The sequence below is a fragment of the Doryrhamphus excisus genome, chromosome 15 (genome assembly GCF_030265055.1).
Source record: "Doryrhamphus excisus isolate RoL2022-K1 chromosome 15, RoL_Dexc_1.0, whole genome shotgun sequence".
Classification (NCBI taxonomy): Eukaryota; Metazoa; Chordata; class Actinopteri; order Syngnathiformes; family Syngnathidae; genus Doryrhamphus; species Doryrhamphus excisus.
The window spans coordinates 11,778,791-11,795,368 of record NC_080480.1 but is presented as its reverse complement, the minus strand read 5'-3'; the positions used below and the strand labels follow the sequence as shown (position 1 = coordinate 11,795,368).

At 40.0% G+C, this 16,578-nt stretch overlaps 1 protein-coding gene across 10 annotated transcripts in view; it reads left to right on the top strand.

The window, feature by feature from the left end:
• The first annotated feature begins 12,665 nt into the window (after positions 1-12,665).
• tex2 (testis expressed 2) overlaps positions 12,666-16,578 on the top strand; it is a 48,649-nt gene continuing 44,736 nt past the window's right edge. For all 10 annotated transcript variants that reach the window (XR_009119546.1, XM_058048995.1, XM_058049003.1 and 7 more), the window contains exons 1-2: positions 12,666-13,167; positions 13,672-13,742. The gene's annotated coding sequence lies outside the window, so the exon portion shown is untranslated. The remainder of the gene's footprint in view (positions 13,168-13,671; positions 13,743-16,578) is intronic.

Sequence of the window (16,578 nt, the reverse complement as noted above, 5' to 3'; positions counted from 1 at the left end):
CATAAAATAAAATAAATAAATAAACAAATTAAGAATAAAGACAATAAATCAATCAATCAGTAATAAGTAAGTAAAATAATAATAAAACAGCAAATAAGAAAAACGTAAGAAACCACATACAGTTGGTAGAGAAATGATTTTTTTTCAGATTAAAATGTACTGTATTAACAGTTATTTAACATTTAACATGAACATTAATGAAACTTCATAATTTTACCCAATTAGCAAGTTAGCATCGTACTCAGTTCCATCTGGGAGCAGCGTCGTAACTTTAACATGTTTGATGAGATGCTTTATCCTGACGTGTATTTTCCCTTTTATTCCAAATCATTTCCTGTAATTTATTTGTACCCAGCGTCATAAGCCTTTAGCCTTATTGCTAATCCAAAGCAAAACAGGGCGGGGTAACAGGGTAGGGTAACAGTATGGGCGGGGCAAAATCATGTTAATTGTGTCCGGTGTGCACACAGCTTTAAGCTGTCATTTCAACATTAAACTTTGGTATCAAGGTGGGGGCCTCAAACTAGCGTCTCGCGGGCCGCATTTGGCCTGTGGCCGCGAGTTTGAGACCCCTGTTGTAGACAGAATGGACAAACAGCTCATTAGCATTAAAGCTGCAGACACACAAACTAAAACTGTTGATGTTGGTCTTGTGACGCCGTGATCGTATGTATGATCGACTCGCACGGCGTCCCTGCATGCGCCCACCCCCCCTTGTCCTTTTTAAGCTGCCAAGGCTAAGAGCGTAGCTTTACGTGGTCTTTCATATCGAAAGGGCATCATGATATTGTTAAAATAGCATTTGGGGCATCTCCTTTCATCAGCAAAGGTCAGTGCATATACGCTTGAAGGCCACCCTTTTTGGGACTCTTCACAAGCTCTCCGTCAGTCAGGAGGACCTTGTGAACTTTTCTTTGTGTCCGGGCCTATTTTAGTTTGGCCGCTCCTTTTTTGAAGACGGCACAGTTGGATGAACAGCAAGAAGTTAGGTTGGGCTTTAGAGGGTATTTGAAGGGCTTTAGAGAATAGTCGGGTGATTGTTGGGACATTAAAGGCCCTTTTTGTACTGCACGCTACCTAAGATATACAGTAGTACTCCTAGTACCAAGTCAAGGTACCACATAAGGTGTCAAGGTGACATAAAGCAGTGCTGCTCTCTCATTGGTCATTAGGATACAGTATTAGAAATGACAGAATAAACTTTCCCAAAATGGACACGGTGTTGCTTCTTTCAAGTGTTGCGACTGCGCAAATACTACAAACATTTGCTGTTTTTGGGCTGTTTTTAGGCACCTGCTGCAAAAATACTAATCAAAGATCCTCTCTGTCAGGATATTCTGCTCTTTTTAAGGACATACTCTACTGCAAGACACCAGTCAAAGATCTTCTATACAAGAGGAGCTTTCTTCGGTTTCTAATGTCTGACTGCAAAAATACTAGTCAAACATTTGCTGTTTTTGGCTGTTTTTAGTAATCTGCTGCAAAAATACTAATCAAAGATCCTCTCTGTCAGGATGTTCTACTCTTTTTAAGAACCTACTCTACTGCATGACACCAGTCAAAGATCTTCTATATAACAGGAGTGTTCTTCAGTTTCTATTGTCTGACTGCAAAAATACTACAAACATTTGCTGTTTTTGGGCTGTTTTTAGGCACCTGCTGCAAAAATACTAATCAAAGATCCTCTCCGTCAGGATGTTCTGCTCTTTTTAAGGTCCTACACACAATAAACACTCAAGCTCATCCAGAGAAGATCCATCCTGCTCATGTCATTCATCTCTCACTAGATCTACCTCCATCAGCCTGTTCAAAAGGGATCCTAACAGATCCAATAAGCGCCCGGACTAAAGCCCCGCCCCCTTATCTGCTTATTTTGCATCCCTGCATGCTATTGTTTTGTCCGTGCTATGCAGCTTCCGCTGGCGGAGATGAAAGCCTCCAGCTGTGAAGATCAAACTAAACAGGAATCAGCTTGAAGCTCTCTGATTGGCCGAGTCAAAGCTTAGACGTCACTTATTGTCCCTTTCCCAAACTTTCCCAAAATGGACACGGTGTTGCTTCTTTCAAGTGTTGCGACTGTGGCCCCCCCGCCATGGGAAAACACAGCTCACTGTCAGCCATTCCTTAGCCCCAATTTTGGGTCCTGAACCCCCTCATTTAGAAGCAGTCTTCCACACACAGGCATCATCCCAGACAACCGTGGGACTGCGGTCTACCAGAAAAAAAAAACAGGGGGTGGGGGGGGCCTCATCTGGAACCTAGCCAGGCGCCACCGCTGCCTCTGTTGCTGCTGTGGTAGCCATCCAGGACCTTTTACCATGTGACCAATCACATGACCTTAGTGCGCTCTACTTCCTGATGTGTGGAGATGACAGCTGAGAGGCCGCAGAGAGACAGCAGCCATCCATCAAGCACCAATGGACAGGATTATTATTGCAGCTTTGATGGCTATTAAAGCTGTGGGAAGTCATAAAAAGATACCATTAGAGGATTGGAACCTATTTCCTCCAACAGGACTGGAACAACATCTGCATTATGTACAGCCCGACCTCCATTTAGACTTTCATCAAAGCTTTTAGCGCAAAAAAAACCCTTCCGACCTCTCGCTCTGGATGTGACATGAAGAAAAACTCAATTCAGGCATGTGTGTTTGCTTTTTATTTGGCTTTCTGTGCCTTTTTTCACCCAAGGTGTAGTCCTCATTTGCATGTTTTGTTTTTTTTTGTAAGACTTATATCACAACTTGGACCTAATTGATGATGTGTTTTGAGCTGTTTTTAGTAATCTGCTGCAAAAATACTAATCAAAGATCCTCTCTGTCAGGATGTTCTACTCTTTTTAAGGACCTACTCGACTGCAAGACACCAGTCAAAGATCTTCTATATAAGAGGAGCTTTCTTCAGTTTCTAATGTCCGACTGCAAAAACACTCGTCAAACATTTGCTGTTTTTGGCTGTTTTTAGTAATCTGCTGCAAAAATACTAATCAAAGATCCTCTCTGTCAGGATGTTCTGCTCTTTTTGACAGAAGCCTTGTGCTATTTTTAGGCACCTGCAGCAAAAATACTAATCAAAGATCCTCTCTGTCAGGATGTTCTGCTCTTTTTGACAAAAAGGTTGTGCTATTTTTAGGCACTTGCTGCAAAAATACTAATCAAAGATCCTCTCTGTCAGGATGTTCTGCTCTTTTTAAGGACCTACTCTACTGCAAGGCACCAGTCAAAGATCTTCTATACAACAGGAGCTTTCTTCAGTTTCTAATGTCTGACTACAAAAACACTACAAACATTTGCTGTTTTTGGGCTGTTTTTAGGCACCTGCTGCAAAAATACTAATCAAAGATCCTCTCTGTTAGGATGTTCTGCTCTTTTTAAGGACCTACTCTACTGCAAGACACCAGTCAAAGATCTTCTATTTAACAGGAGCATTCTTCAGTTTCTAATGTCTGACTGCAAAAACACTACTAACATTTGCTGTTTTTGGCTGTTTTTAGTAATCTACTGCAAAAATACTAATCAAAGATCCTCTCTGTCAGGATGTTCTGCTCTTTTTAAGGACCTACTCTACTGCAAGACACCAGTCAAAGATCTTCTATAATAACAGGAGCTTTCTTCAGTTTCTCATGTCTGACTGCAAAAACACTAGTCAAACATTTGCTGTTTTTGGCTGTTTTTAGTAACCTGCTGCAAAATCGTGAGTCACAGAGCTTTTCTGTTATAGAGGTTTTGTGCTATTTTTGGGAAACTGCTGCAAAAATGCTAGTCAAAGGGCCTCTTCATGTCAGGAATGATCTGCTATTTTTAGGAATCTGCTTCAAAAATACCAGTGCCGTGTTTAAGTATCTGCAAAAACACCAGTCAAAGATCTTCTATAATAACAGGAGCTTTCTTCAGTTTCTCATGTCTGACTGCAAAAACACTACAAACATTTGCTGTTTTTGGCTGTTTGTAGTAACCTGCAAAATCGTGAGTCACAGAGCTTCTCTGTTACAGACGTTTTGTGCTATTTTTAGAAAACTGCTGTCATAAATGCAAAAATGCTAGTCGTAGGGCCTCTTCATGTCAGGAATGATCTGCTATTTTTAGGAATCTGCTTCAAAAATACCAGTCAAAAATCCTGGAGTGCTGTGTCTGCAAAAACACCAGTCAAAGATCTTCTATAATAAGAGGAGCTTTCTTCAGTTTCTAATGTCCGACTGCCAAAACACTCATCACACATTTTCTGTTTTTGGCTGTTTTTAGTAACCTGCTGCAAAAATACTTGTCAAAGGGCCTCTTCATGTCAGGAATGCTCTGCTATTTTTAGGAATCTGCTTCCAAAATCCTCTATGTCCGGAGTGCTGTGCTGTGTTTAAGGATCTGCAAAAACACCAGTCAAAGATCTGCTATATGACAGGAGTTTTCTGCTGTTTTTAGGAATCGATAGATGATGTAATGCTACACCAACACTCCTTCCATATAATGAGCCAACTTGCTTATTCTTTGGCTTTTTTTGGATTCTTTTGAGGAAGACGTCCACCAGAAGATGGACCTCCTTCCTGCAAGACCTCAGGAGATCAGCCCGCTTGTTTGCTATCGTTGTCTTTCCCAGATCTTTCCCAGATTTTCCAACGGGTGTCCTGCATCCCGCCATTGTCAATCCCCATAAATCCACATAAGTGTAGTTTAACAGGGGTTCACTTCTTTTTACACTTTTATGAGCGTCAATGAACATGTTGAAGCTGCCACAGATGATTTGTATTCCCATCCATTCCAAGCCGATTCACACGTTTCATTGTATTTTATTGTGAAATCCAAGCTTCCACATGTGTCGTATCAGGTGCTAAAAGGCCATGGAGGGTACCGAGGGGAATTCTGTGTGCACCCCCCCCCCGTCCCCGTCCCCTGCAGCTGGAGGAAAAGCATCTTTTTGTACACCATTGTCCTCCTCCTGGTGTTTACGTTGTGTGTCAGGTTTCAGGGTAGGCATTGTTGTCATCCCGTGTAACGACGACAGCCTGCAGCCACCTTCCCGCCGCCATCTTTGTTTTCAGCTCAGATAGTTGCCTCATGTTGCTTCCTATTGTTTCCTTGGCTCGACGTGTGAGTCGTCGGGTAGAGCGGTTGGAGGCCATGGGAGTCTGGAGTTGACGAGGAAGGGGTGGAGAGGGGGTGGGGGGGGGGGGGTGAACGGGTTGCTCAAGAGTGCATGTGAAGTTTTATGGCTAACCACATGTGTCTTTGGATCTACTGCGCGTCCGCGTTCTTTTCCCAGGCTGAGGGCTTTGCTGTCTTCCACGGAGAAGCACAACTTGGAACATGTGGTTCTTGTTTTGATGATGGTGCTCCATGCAGAGATGATGGCTCTGCCTTCTCCTAGCACTGACCTGCATCTATAATCCAAACATCCCACTGATTATTAAACAACATAGATGCCCCCCCCCCCCCACCCCTCCCACTTCCAGTGAAACCCAAAACGACAAAAGCCAGCATGGAGCTCAGTGGGTCAACCGCACGATCCTCATTATCGTTTGACTTGACAAGGACAAATCAAGGGTATATTTTCTATTCATGTCCCAGATCAGGTTGTCTTTGCTGGCCCGCCATTGGTTGTAAGTGAGTGGGAGGATATTAGCATGATGCCTGTGGGCTTTGTGCATGCATTCACCACAGTGTAGAGCATGACAACGTAAACCCGTCGTAATTCTGTGCAAAAACAAACCAAACTACTCCATATACTGTACGGACTTGTCAGGAAGGAACTCCTTTATTTACATTATATTATATATAACAATGGTTCTCTGTTTGTCATATTTGTTTAACATATCTCTTTTTATTTTAGCATTTATGCATACATTTAGACACAATACTAAGCATAATCATACATAAAGTAATTATTATTATTATTATATTTACTATTATTATTATTTATTTATTTTATAATAATATATAACATTATTATTATATTATTTATTGTTATATTATATTATTTATTATATAATTATTATAATAATTATTAATAGTATCATTATATTTGTAGTGTATAAAAAAAGAAGAAAAAAAGAAGAAAACAAATACACACTTAAAATGTATAACATTTACAATATGAAACAGAAATAATAATGACCAAGCTTATGTTTTGAAATATTTATTTTCAATCATTTTTTTAAATTTTTGTTTAATTTTTATTTATATAGACTTTTTCTTTAAATTCAATTCTAGACTGATAAGTGGTAACTCGGACCGTGAATGCATCATTTTTTTTTACAAAGATAAAACTAAAGATGGATGATTTGGCAAATATTAATTCATTTAATACTGATAACATAATTAATATTTTTTTTATTAAATCAAAAAATATATATCTATTTGTATTTTTGTTATTTGACGTTGTTATTTTTTATTTTTAGCATTGTTGTATTTTTTTAATTTTTATTGTGCTTACTTTTTATTTTAGATTTTTTTTACTTTTAATTTTTATTAAATATTTGGATATCTAATTTTATTAGAATTTATTCTTCATATTTTTTCTATTCATTATAATTGTTTCTTATATTTTTACTATATATTATTATAATATCTGATTATTTATATAATATTCATGTATTATGTACAGTATATATCTTTTATATTTTTATATATTTTATTTAATCATTTTCATATATTTATAATATTTAATATAATAAATATTTTTTACATTTTAAATATATTTTAAATGGCTAAATATTGCTAAATGTTATTGATAAATTTTACAAATAAAATGTGTAAAATTTCATATTGTTTTTCATGAAATATTGATGATTCCCAGGACACATGATCAGGTACGGTTCTACAATCTCGGAGTGTGACTAAACTTGTACAGACGTAGGATAGAAGAAGATGAGATGTAAAGAGTGAGGCTGTGATCCAGATGAAAAGAAAAATTCTGATGTGGAAACGAGAAAAGCAGTGGCGCTGGTCCTGGTCCCCGGCTAGCTAACCGGGGCGGTCAGAGTAAACAAACCCTCGTTTGATCTGTGAAACGCTGAGTGGAGTAAACAGAAAAATGAGTACGGGTCAGCTAACATTGAAGGATGCAAGGAAGAAGGAGAGGGTTGCACACCCAAAATACGTGTGTTCTTCTGACCCCGACCCAAACAGATGAGGAGTGAAGCACCTTTCATCCATCTCAACTTGTCATCACCTCGTTTAGTTTGATGACTCTTCCAGCAAAGTGGTCTTGGCGTATGGAGATGAGGATGTTCTCCTTCCACCTTCTGTTTAGGGGAACTTCCCTCAGTGGAAACCACATCCTTAGCATGACTATTCAGCCTTGTTTCCTCACTAAGTATCTGGACACAGTTCGGTAGTACTGACAAGAACGGAACTCTTCCGTTTCTTTTCCACCAAACAAAAGTATGCATGGACTAGGGTTGATTTTAATGCCATAAAAAATGGCCACTAAGTGGGAGGAGGGCATGATGTGTGGAAGGAGAAACACACATGACAGGAAGAGGAAGCTCTTGCATAAAACCACATGAGTGGTTAGCACGGAGTCAGGAGATCCGGAAGACCTGGATTCAAATCTCTTGCATGTTTTCCCATGCGTGGGTTTTCTCCGGGTACTCCGGTTTCCCCCCACATTCCAAAAACATGCTAGGTCAATTGGCGACTCCAAATTGTCCATAGGTATGAATGTGAGTGTGAATGGTTGTTTGTCTATATGTGCCCTGTGATTGACTGGCGACCAGTCCAGGGTGTACCCCGCCTTACGCCCGAAGACAGCTGGGATAGGCTCCAGCACCCCCCGCGACCCTCGTGAGGAAAAGCGGTAGAAAATGAATGAATGAATGAAATTGTCCATAGGTATGAATGTGAGTGTGAATGGTTGTTTGTCTATATGTGCCCTGTGATTGGCTGGCGACCAGTCCAGGGTGTACCCCGCCTCTCAGCCAAGGCTCCAACTTACCTGGTATAGAAAATGGTGTTATAAATAAATAAATTGTTATTTTGATGTGCAAAAAAAAACATTGTTTATGTTAGTGTAGTTCTTTAGATATTTGATATTTGAACTGTAACAAAGGCAAAAAATATTGAAAAAAGCTGTTTTTCCCCTATTTTTAGTCAGGAACTGGTATTTTCCTGAAACTTACCTACTATGTTTTGCTGCTGATTACAACAGGTATGTTCCATGTTTATATAGCCCAGTGCTTCTCAATTATTTTCTGCCCACTAAGGGACAGAATTTTTTTTGCGGCCCCCCACCCCACCCCCGATTTGAAATACTAGAAAACTGAATAATAATAATAATAATAATAACTAGAAACTGATCATATTTATTCATTTATCTGTACTTGCAACAAAGTACTCTAAATTTGTACATGTTGGTAGCCTCCCCCAATTTGAAATACTATAGAAACTGATAATATTTATGAATTTATCTGTACTTACTGTACTTAAAAATGAAACCAGAAAAATAAAACAAAGTACTCTAAATTTGTACATGTTGGTAGGTCTGCATTAAAATGAAAGCCCCCCACAATCCCCGGGGGGGGGGGGGGCTGCCCCGCTATTTCAGATCACTGCTATAGCCAGAGAACACAATGTTAAGTGTGCCTTAAAGGTCAGTAAAAATCCTCTAAATAGCAATTTAAGGAGTTGTCGTTGAAAATTGGCTAGGGAAAAAATATGTACAATTTGCCTGATAATAATAGGCCATATTCAACCGCAAAACAGCATGGTTTATTCATTTATATATTTTGGAAATATATATTTTGATAAAGTCAAGCTGTGAAATTGTCAAGGGACGACTGTATTCAATTACCTATTGAATCTCACAATATACGCTTCAGTGATTGAAATACACATAGAGTCCCGATACATCCGACCTATGTACGATTCGCCAGTATGGTTCGGTTGGGTTGATTCCATCGTAAAGATACACAAATGTCACTCATCTAGTTGGCAGTACGGTACAAATGTGCGCTGTTTTGTGTTGAGTTTGTCTGCTGTGTTGAGGTCTATAATACCTCCTATCCAGCAGAGGGCAATATGCCGGTGTGGTGACCCCTTTTATTCATTCATTCATTCATTTTCTACCGCTTTTTCCTCACGAGGGTCGCGGGGGGTGCTGGAGCCTATCCCAGCTATCATCGGGCGAGAGGCGGGGTACACCCTGGACTGGTCGCCAGCCAATCACAGGGCACATATAGACAAACAACCATTCACACTCACATTCATACCTATGGACAATTTGGAGTCGCCAATTAACCTAGCATGTTTTTGGAATGTGGGAGGAAACCCACGCATGCACGGGGAGAACATGCAAACTCCACACAGAGGGTCGTGGGTGGAATTGAACCCTGGTCTCCTAGCTGTGAGGTCTGCGCGCTAACCACTCGTCAGCCGTGCCGCCCGTGACCCCTTTTAATACATGGCTATTAGCAACACCAACATGATACAAATTGGATCTGTATGACATTTTTTCCTGAAATAGGATCAATTTAAGCTTTTGGTATGATAATTTGTCATATCCCATCTGGCAACGCTAGATCACAGCGTGTATTGGCGGTTTATCTTTCTTGTTTGGCCTTGAACGTGGTTGATGGTGTGATTTCAAGCGTCATCAAACAAATTGGGATGGTCCTCGGCAATGTCGTGATGATTGTTACGAGCATTAAGATGCACAAAGTCGACCGTTTTAAACGGCGTCCTTATGTTGGAGAGGCACAATGTTGTGTTTATCAATCAGCACACATCAGAGGCTCAGCGTTCCTTTGGTGGACCTTTGAACGGCAAAAAAAAAAAAAAAAAAAAAGAAGCACGCCAAGCGGAAGAATCTTAATGACGCTGCCTTTGCCTGTTTTTCCAGCCTTGAAGAAGTTAAAATTAGTCTTTTAAAAAGGCAGAATTCAAAGGCGGGGAGCATGAAAAGGGGGGCAGAATGAAATGTCGGCACTGCGGTGTTAAAAGGGAGATGGGAGATGAGAGATCCTGGGGTCTGACTTTGGTGTGACTTCAAACGGGTGTGTTTAAAGCGGCGGGCCTTAATGTTGGCCTGATAGCACAACTGTCATGTCTCTGTGACCTCCCACAGCTGTCCACGCGGGGACGCGGGACTCATGTTGTGTCCATGTGTGTGTCTTTGTGTCATTTGTTTGCTTTTGTGTGTGTGTCGGCACTCTTGTGGCTCTCCCTGTGTGTCTTGATGTGATTGTCTGCGTGCCCTTTAATGTTTGTGTTTTTTGATGTTAGCGAGTGTGTTTTCCTTGCTGCAACTTCGCATTTGTGTGTGTGTTTGTGTGTGTGTGTGTGTGTGTGTCCGTGGAGGTTGAACATCTAAGCCTCCGGGCTGTGCCCTCTCTCCCCATGCACACAGGCCTTTTTCCCCTCCTCCTTCTTGTTAAGATTCAAATGCTTTGAACTGCAGCTGTAGACTCTGCAGTCATTTCTACACTTTAGCTAAAGTTCCTCTTTGTGCCGCCTGTCACATGATCACAGAATATTAACTGAATGGTGGACTGAACGCTTATTTATGTCGTTTATTAATGGGCTGCACTGGCTTTAATGCCACGCTAATGGAAGAATTAAGATACCGGTATCTGCACGATCTAATACATGTTGAAAATGCTCCTCCTGACAGATGCCGAGGCGTTCCCAGGACAGTTGTGACTATGTTTAGCTTTGTTTTATATATATATATATATATATATATATATATATATATATATATATATATATATATATATATATATATATATATATATATATATATATATATATATATAATATACATAAAAATATATATATATATATATATATATATTATATACATAAAAGGAACTGCTACATATATTTGTATATCTAATTTTATTTATTTTTCTATTTATTTTCAATTTATTATAATTGTTTCTCATATTTATATTACATATTATTATAATATATGATTCAATATTTATTTATTTATCACATGATGATTTATTTTTCACATGATCACAGTGCAGTAACTGAGTGGTGGACTGAACGCTTATTTATGTCGTTTATTAATGGGCTGCACTGGCTTTAATGCGACGCTAATGGAAATTGTGGAATTAAGATATATGCACGATCTAATACATGTTGAAAATGCTGTTTTCTGTTCCAAGGATAGCTTCAAATATATGCTGATAGATAACCACAATGTATCCGACTGGACATCAGAAAGAAAACATATGTCATCCAGCTCCTCCTGACAGATGCCGAGGCGTTCCCAGGACAGTTGAGACTATTTTTAGCTTTGTTATATATATATATATATTATATATGTAAAGGGAACTGCTATATATATTTGTATATCTAATTTTATTAGAATTTATTCTTCATATTTTTTAATAGTTTTGTTTCTATTTATTATAATTGTTTCTATCTGCACGATCCAAAACGTGTTAAAAATGCTGTCTTCTGTTCCAAGGATAGCTCCAAATACATGCTGATAGATAACCACAATGTATCCCACTGGACATAAGAAAGAAAACATATGTCATCCAGCTAATGTCGTTCAACTCCTCCTGACAGATGCCGAAGCGTTCCTAGGACTGTTGAGAGACATAGTCTTTCCAATGTGTCCTAGGTCTCACTCCGTTGGACGTGTCCTGAACACCTCCCCAGGGAGGGGTCTGTGGTGGCGTCCTAACCAGATGCCCAAGCCTACTCATATGGCTCCTCTCAATGTGGAGGAGCAGCGGTTCTACTCAGAGTTTGTCCCGGATGACCGTGCTCCTCACCTTGTTTCTAAGGGAGCGCCTAGCCAACCTAGCCAACCCCCATATTGTGGTCTAATCTCAAATGTGTCCTTATGCTCACTATCCAAAGCTCATGAACAGAAAAGAATACATCAGAGTTCATTACAGTGGTGCCTTAGTTAATGTTATTAAAACCAAAACAGCTAATTTTCCCATAGAAAGTAATGTAAATCCAATTAATCTGTTTCAGACACCCAAAAATGTTACCACAAAACACATTTTATACACAATAATTATAGTCTGATAATTATAGCACATCTTCAATTTCAATGTAGGTATTCCTAATGAAGTGACCTTGAAATGAATTTAAAAATAATTTTAAAGGGGACCTATTATGCTCATTTTCGGCCATTTGTTTTAAGTTGTGGACTCCAGCGCAGCTATACATGAAAGCTTTCTATATGTTCCAGAATCTGCACCTATTCCAGTTGTATTTCCTTCGATTTATTCCTTAATTTATTCCACCCACCTCCCCGCCTATGGGCACGCCCACTCCGTTGTGATTGGTTACACTGAGCTTGCACAGCTTGTACTCACATAAGAAGGTCACCAAGGCATCAGAGTGAGCCGATGTTAGAAAAAAACTCTCTGAAACTGAACGTTCAGAGCCATCCCAAAAAACCATTCTTTCAGGGCTCACTGCCAAATATGCAAACCTCATTATCGCAAACTTTGGCATCGTTTAACATGATAATACAACTTCTAGCAATATTAAAACATGTCAGAAAGTGGAAAAAGCATAATAGGTCCCCTTTGAAAAGTCTTGTGGTGCTACGTTATAAAAGATAAACAACTAATGAAATAAAACTAAAAAATAACCCGTAGTGGTCCTCGTGTGAATTTTATTTCTTCATCTGTTTCCTGTGTTATTTTGAAGTTTGGGATTGACTTCCTGTATACTTCCGGTTTGTTTTCGCACGTTAGTTCTGTTCCGTTGTTGATGTCTTTTACGTCAAGCAAGAGAGGTGTACCATTTTTAAAGCAATGACAGCCCGAATTATGTATGTTTAGTATTTTTTCAAAACTATTTTAACTTTATATTCTTTTGTGTACTCGCTTTCCACACCCTGCGTCCAGTTGGTGGCGGTAGTGCATGTTTAAGCTAGCTTGCCGCCCGCAAAGAGGGTAGAAGAAAACGAGAACCGTTTTAGCTAGTTCCCCACAATTACTCATTATTTTAACATTTCTTTAAATGTTTATTTTTTTTTCCAAATCTATTTTAACTGTATATTCTTTTGTGTACTCGCTTTTCACACCCTGTGTCCAGTTGGTGGCGGTAGTGCATGTTTAAGCCAGCTTGTCGTCCGCAAAGAGAATCGAAGAAGAACCGTTTTAGCTAGTTCCCCACAATTACTCATTATTTTAACATTTCTTTAAATGTTTAATCTGGATAATTTTTTGAATGAACTGAACTCTCTCTGCAATGTAAATGTAAGTATTCTCTGTTTCTTGTTGGTGGTTTTACCACTGTTTTTTCATTTGTTTACCATCCACCTGTTTGCATAATTGCTTAAACGTTTTACTTTACTGTATAGCAGTAAACATCATAAGGGGATAAGCTGTCCACAAATATAAAACCATTGATTTTCAGTCATTCACAAGATGGCAATGATAATGGCTTACTTTATTTTAAGGAGATGATGGTTACACTTGCACAATTCAACAGGCCACTAAAAGTAGTAAGAAGAAGCAGAACATTTTATGACGAATAAATCAAGTCAACTACATAAAGTATAGCAAATGCATTCTACTTTAGCATACTCTTCTAGTCACAATTTGCAATCATTTTTCACATTCTTAAGGGACCCGATGTCAAAATAGCCGCGTTTTAGTCTATATTAGGAAAATAATTGAAACAACTCAGTGGTATCCTTTTTTTGTCTGCCTGAGTTATCACAAATGTAAAAAATAATACTACGTTATCATCTATTGCAGGCTCGTCATCTTCCTGCCTTTTACCCATGATGCCGCTGGGTGCGTCTCTGCTTATCTTCTGGAGCTTCCAGGTGAGAAAGGCCTCCTCCTTCCTGCTCTTTAAAGTCCAACAGGCTGCTTACTGCTGAGAGCTGCCTCTCTTCTTTTACGTGTGTTTGTTCTCCCCGCACACACACACACACACACACACACACACACACACAACCGCCTTTGCCTTCATGTCTTGTGCACATCGGGGAACCTTTCTGTGTATACGCATCCCACCATGTCCATATCCTTGATTCTTGTTTTGAAACATGTGCAGAGAAAGGGTCCAGTGTGTTCCTATCAGCTGATCAAATAAAAAGTATCCAGTGGTCACCACCCGGCTTCTCACTGCGTGGTCCCTTGGCACGCGGCGGGGGAGCGAGGAAAGCGTGGGGAGTTGGTCCGATCACACCCCTATGTGTGCTTTGAGAAGTGGCATCAAACGTCTCTAAACTGCATGTGTGTAAGGGCCAATAAAATAAATAATCTTGATTTTTATCCTCCATGCTTGTGCTAAGCATCCATTTGAATTAATTTACATTTTTCTTCAAATTGTGGTTCATTATAACGGTTTCACAAATGAAATACGTTGATGATTATATGTTCCTCACAGGACTGCAATCTATTTGTGGTGATGCCGTCGGGTTGGTATAGTCCAGATGATGTCTAATTTGGATAATTGACCATCATTTGCATGGGTGCTTTGGGAGACATTCATTCATTTTCTACCGCTTTTCCTCACGAGGGTGCTGGAGCCTATCCCAGCTGTCTTCGGGCGAGAGGCGGGGTACACCCTGGACTGGTCGCCAGCCAATCACAGGGCACATATAGACAAACAACCATTCACACTCACATTCATACCTATGGACAATTTGGAGTGGCCAATTAACCTAGCATGTTTTTGGAATGTGGGAGGAAACCGGAGTACCCGGAGAAAACCCACGCATGCACGGGCAGAACATGCAAACTCCACACAGAGATGCCCGAGGGTGGAATTGAACCCTGGTGTCCTAGCTGTGAGGTCTGCGCGCTAACCACTAGACCGCCGTGCCGCCCAATCAAAGACATGAAAAGCAAAATAAATATATTTAGGAATAGAAAAGAGCATTCTTCTGTTGCTAGTTTGATGAGTCCATTTAGATGTATCTGTGGCGGGCCACAAACAAACAAATGAATAAATATCATACATTTTTCAGTTTTAATGTCAAACTAAAAACCGGAAGTCAGAGTAAACTTCCTTTTTCTTTGGCTTTTTTGCCACTATTATTCCCCTGTAAATAGCCAAGCTCAACAAGGGGTGTCAAGAGAAGAAAAACATAGTATTAGCCATCAGCTACTTATGGAAAATGTCCGTTCTTTGAGAGTTATTATCTTTTCTTATCCGTATTAAGGCCAAGAAACACATTTTGAGTGAGCTTAGCAGTGTATTTTCATGGTACTTTCAAATTGCTACAATACTGTATGTGATGTGGGTATTACTGTTTTTGCTTGTTATAATTCACATTCGGAATATTTGGTTGGACCTCTGGCATACTGCTAAAAGTACACTATAGCTGCCAATAAAGCTGCTGTGATGAACGTTTAATAAACTTGGCGCACCGGCACGAACAAAAGGCGTATGTATGTTTGCCCTTGTCGCTGTTTTCCTAATGTTTCGCCACAAGCACGGCAAAAACACGTGAATTTATTCATGACTTCCTGCTGAGCACGGCGCTGTCATCAGGAAGATATTTGCAAGTTTTTGCATATTTTGTACCCAAACATTGCATCTGATACAAGAACTAGGTAAAAAAATTCGATTGACGCTGTCAGGGAGGTATGAATTGAATATGTTTTATGATCGTGAAATGAGAGAGGCAGGTGTACCTACTTTTCCTTTAATGCTAGCCTTGTTTTCTTATCACCTCTCTATCGGCGCTCTCTGTTGTTGTCCTGATGAAAGCGATCCGGCATCCTGTGCCAGCACGGAGTCGGGCCGCCTGATTAAAAATGCTAAAGTCCCCTGCCGGGTCTTTGATGCGGGACCCCGGGTGCACAAAAGCCAGCCAAGGTTAGCCAGAGCTTGTGTAATCCTTTATGCGGGGGCCCCGACACTGAGAGACACCCAGCTGAGAGGCCTGACAGTCACAATCAATCATGTCAGGGACACGTCACTAGGTCCACTGACCTCCCTCCCCTCTAACAACACACACTCTGCTTTAATTAGCAAATGAAGCAGCGGCCAACAATGGTGTACCAAGCACCAAGTAAAATACGCATGAACAGATGGGTGGCCAAAAATGGGGCGTTGTGGTAAAATGCTGTGTTATTAAACTTTACATTTTGATGCTTGTTCATTACACAAAGCAGGTAAATAACATTTTTGGTGTCCCCGATGGGATGTCTCATTTTTTTTGTTAATTTTGACTAAGTCGTCGGTGAAGGATGTTTTGTTTTGCCCCGATATCCATTCAGTCCGTAGTGAATGCTCATTTGCATGAAGCTGTGCTGTAAATGAATATCTTATGACATGATTTTCCATGTTGTCACATCAGACTTGTGTAGATGCTTCCACTCCAATGATGTGTACGATTTTGACAACTGCTACAGTTTCAGAGCACAGTGTTCGACACTGGATTCTGTATATTGATCCGTCCATTCACTTTTAATAAGGCAGCTAACACCGGTGCTAACTCTGCCTCTCACTATCATAAGACCTTTAGTAACTGTACATGCATACATTATGTTGAACTTTTCTTAGCTGCTATACACGTGTGACAAAGGATATCCGATAGCTAGCTAATTAGCAGCTAACAGCTAACATCAGGTTGGCTAGATGTGCTAAAGGCAAGCAAGGGGTAGGGTGGTCATGACTACCGCAAAAATCATTCATTTTCTACC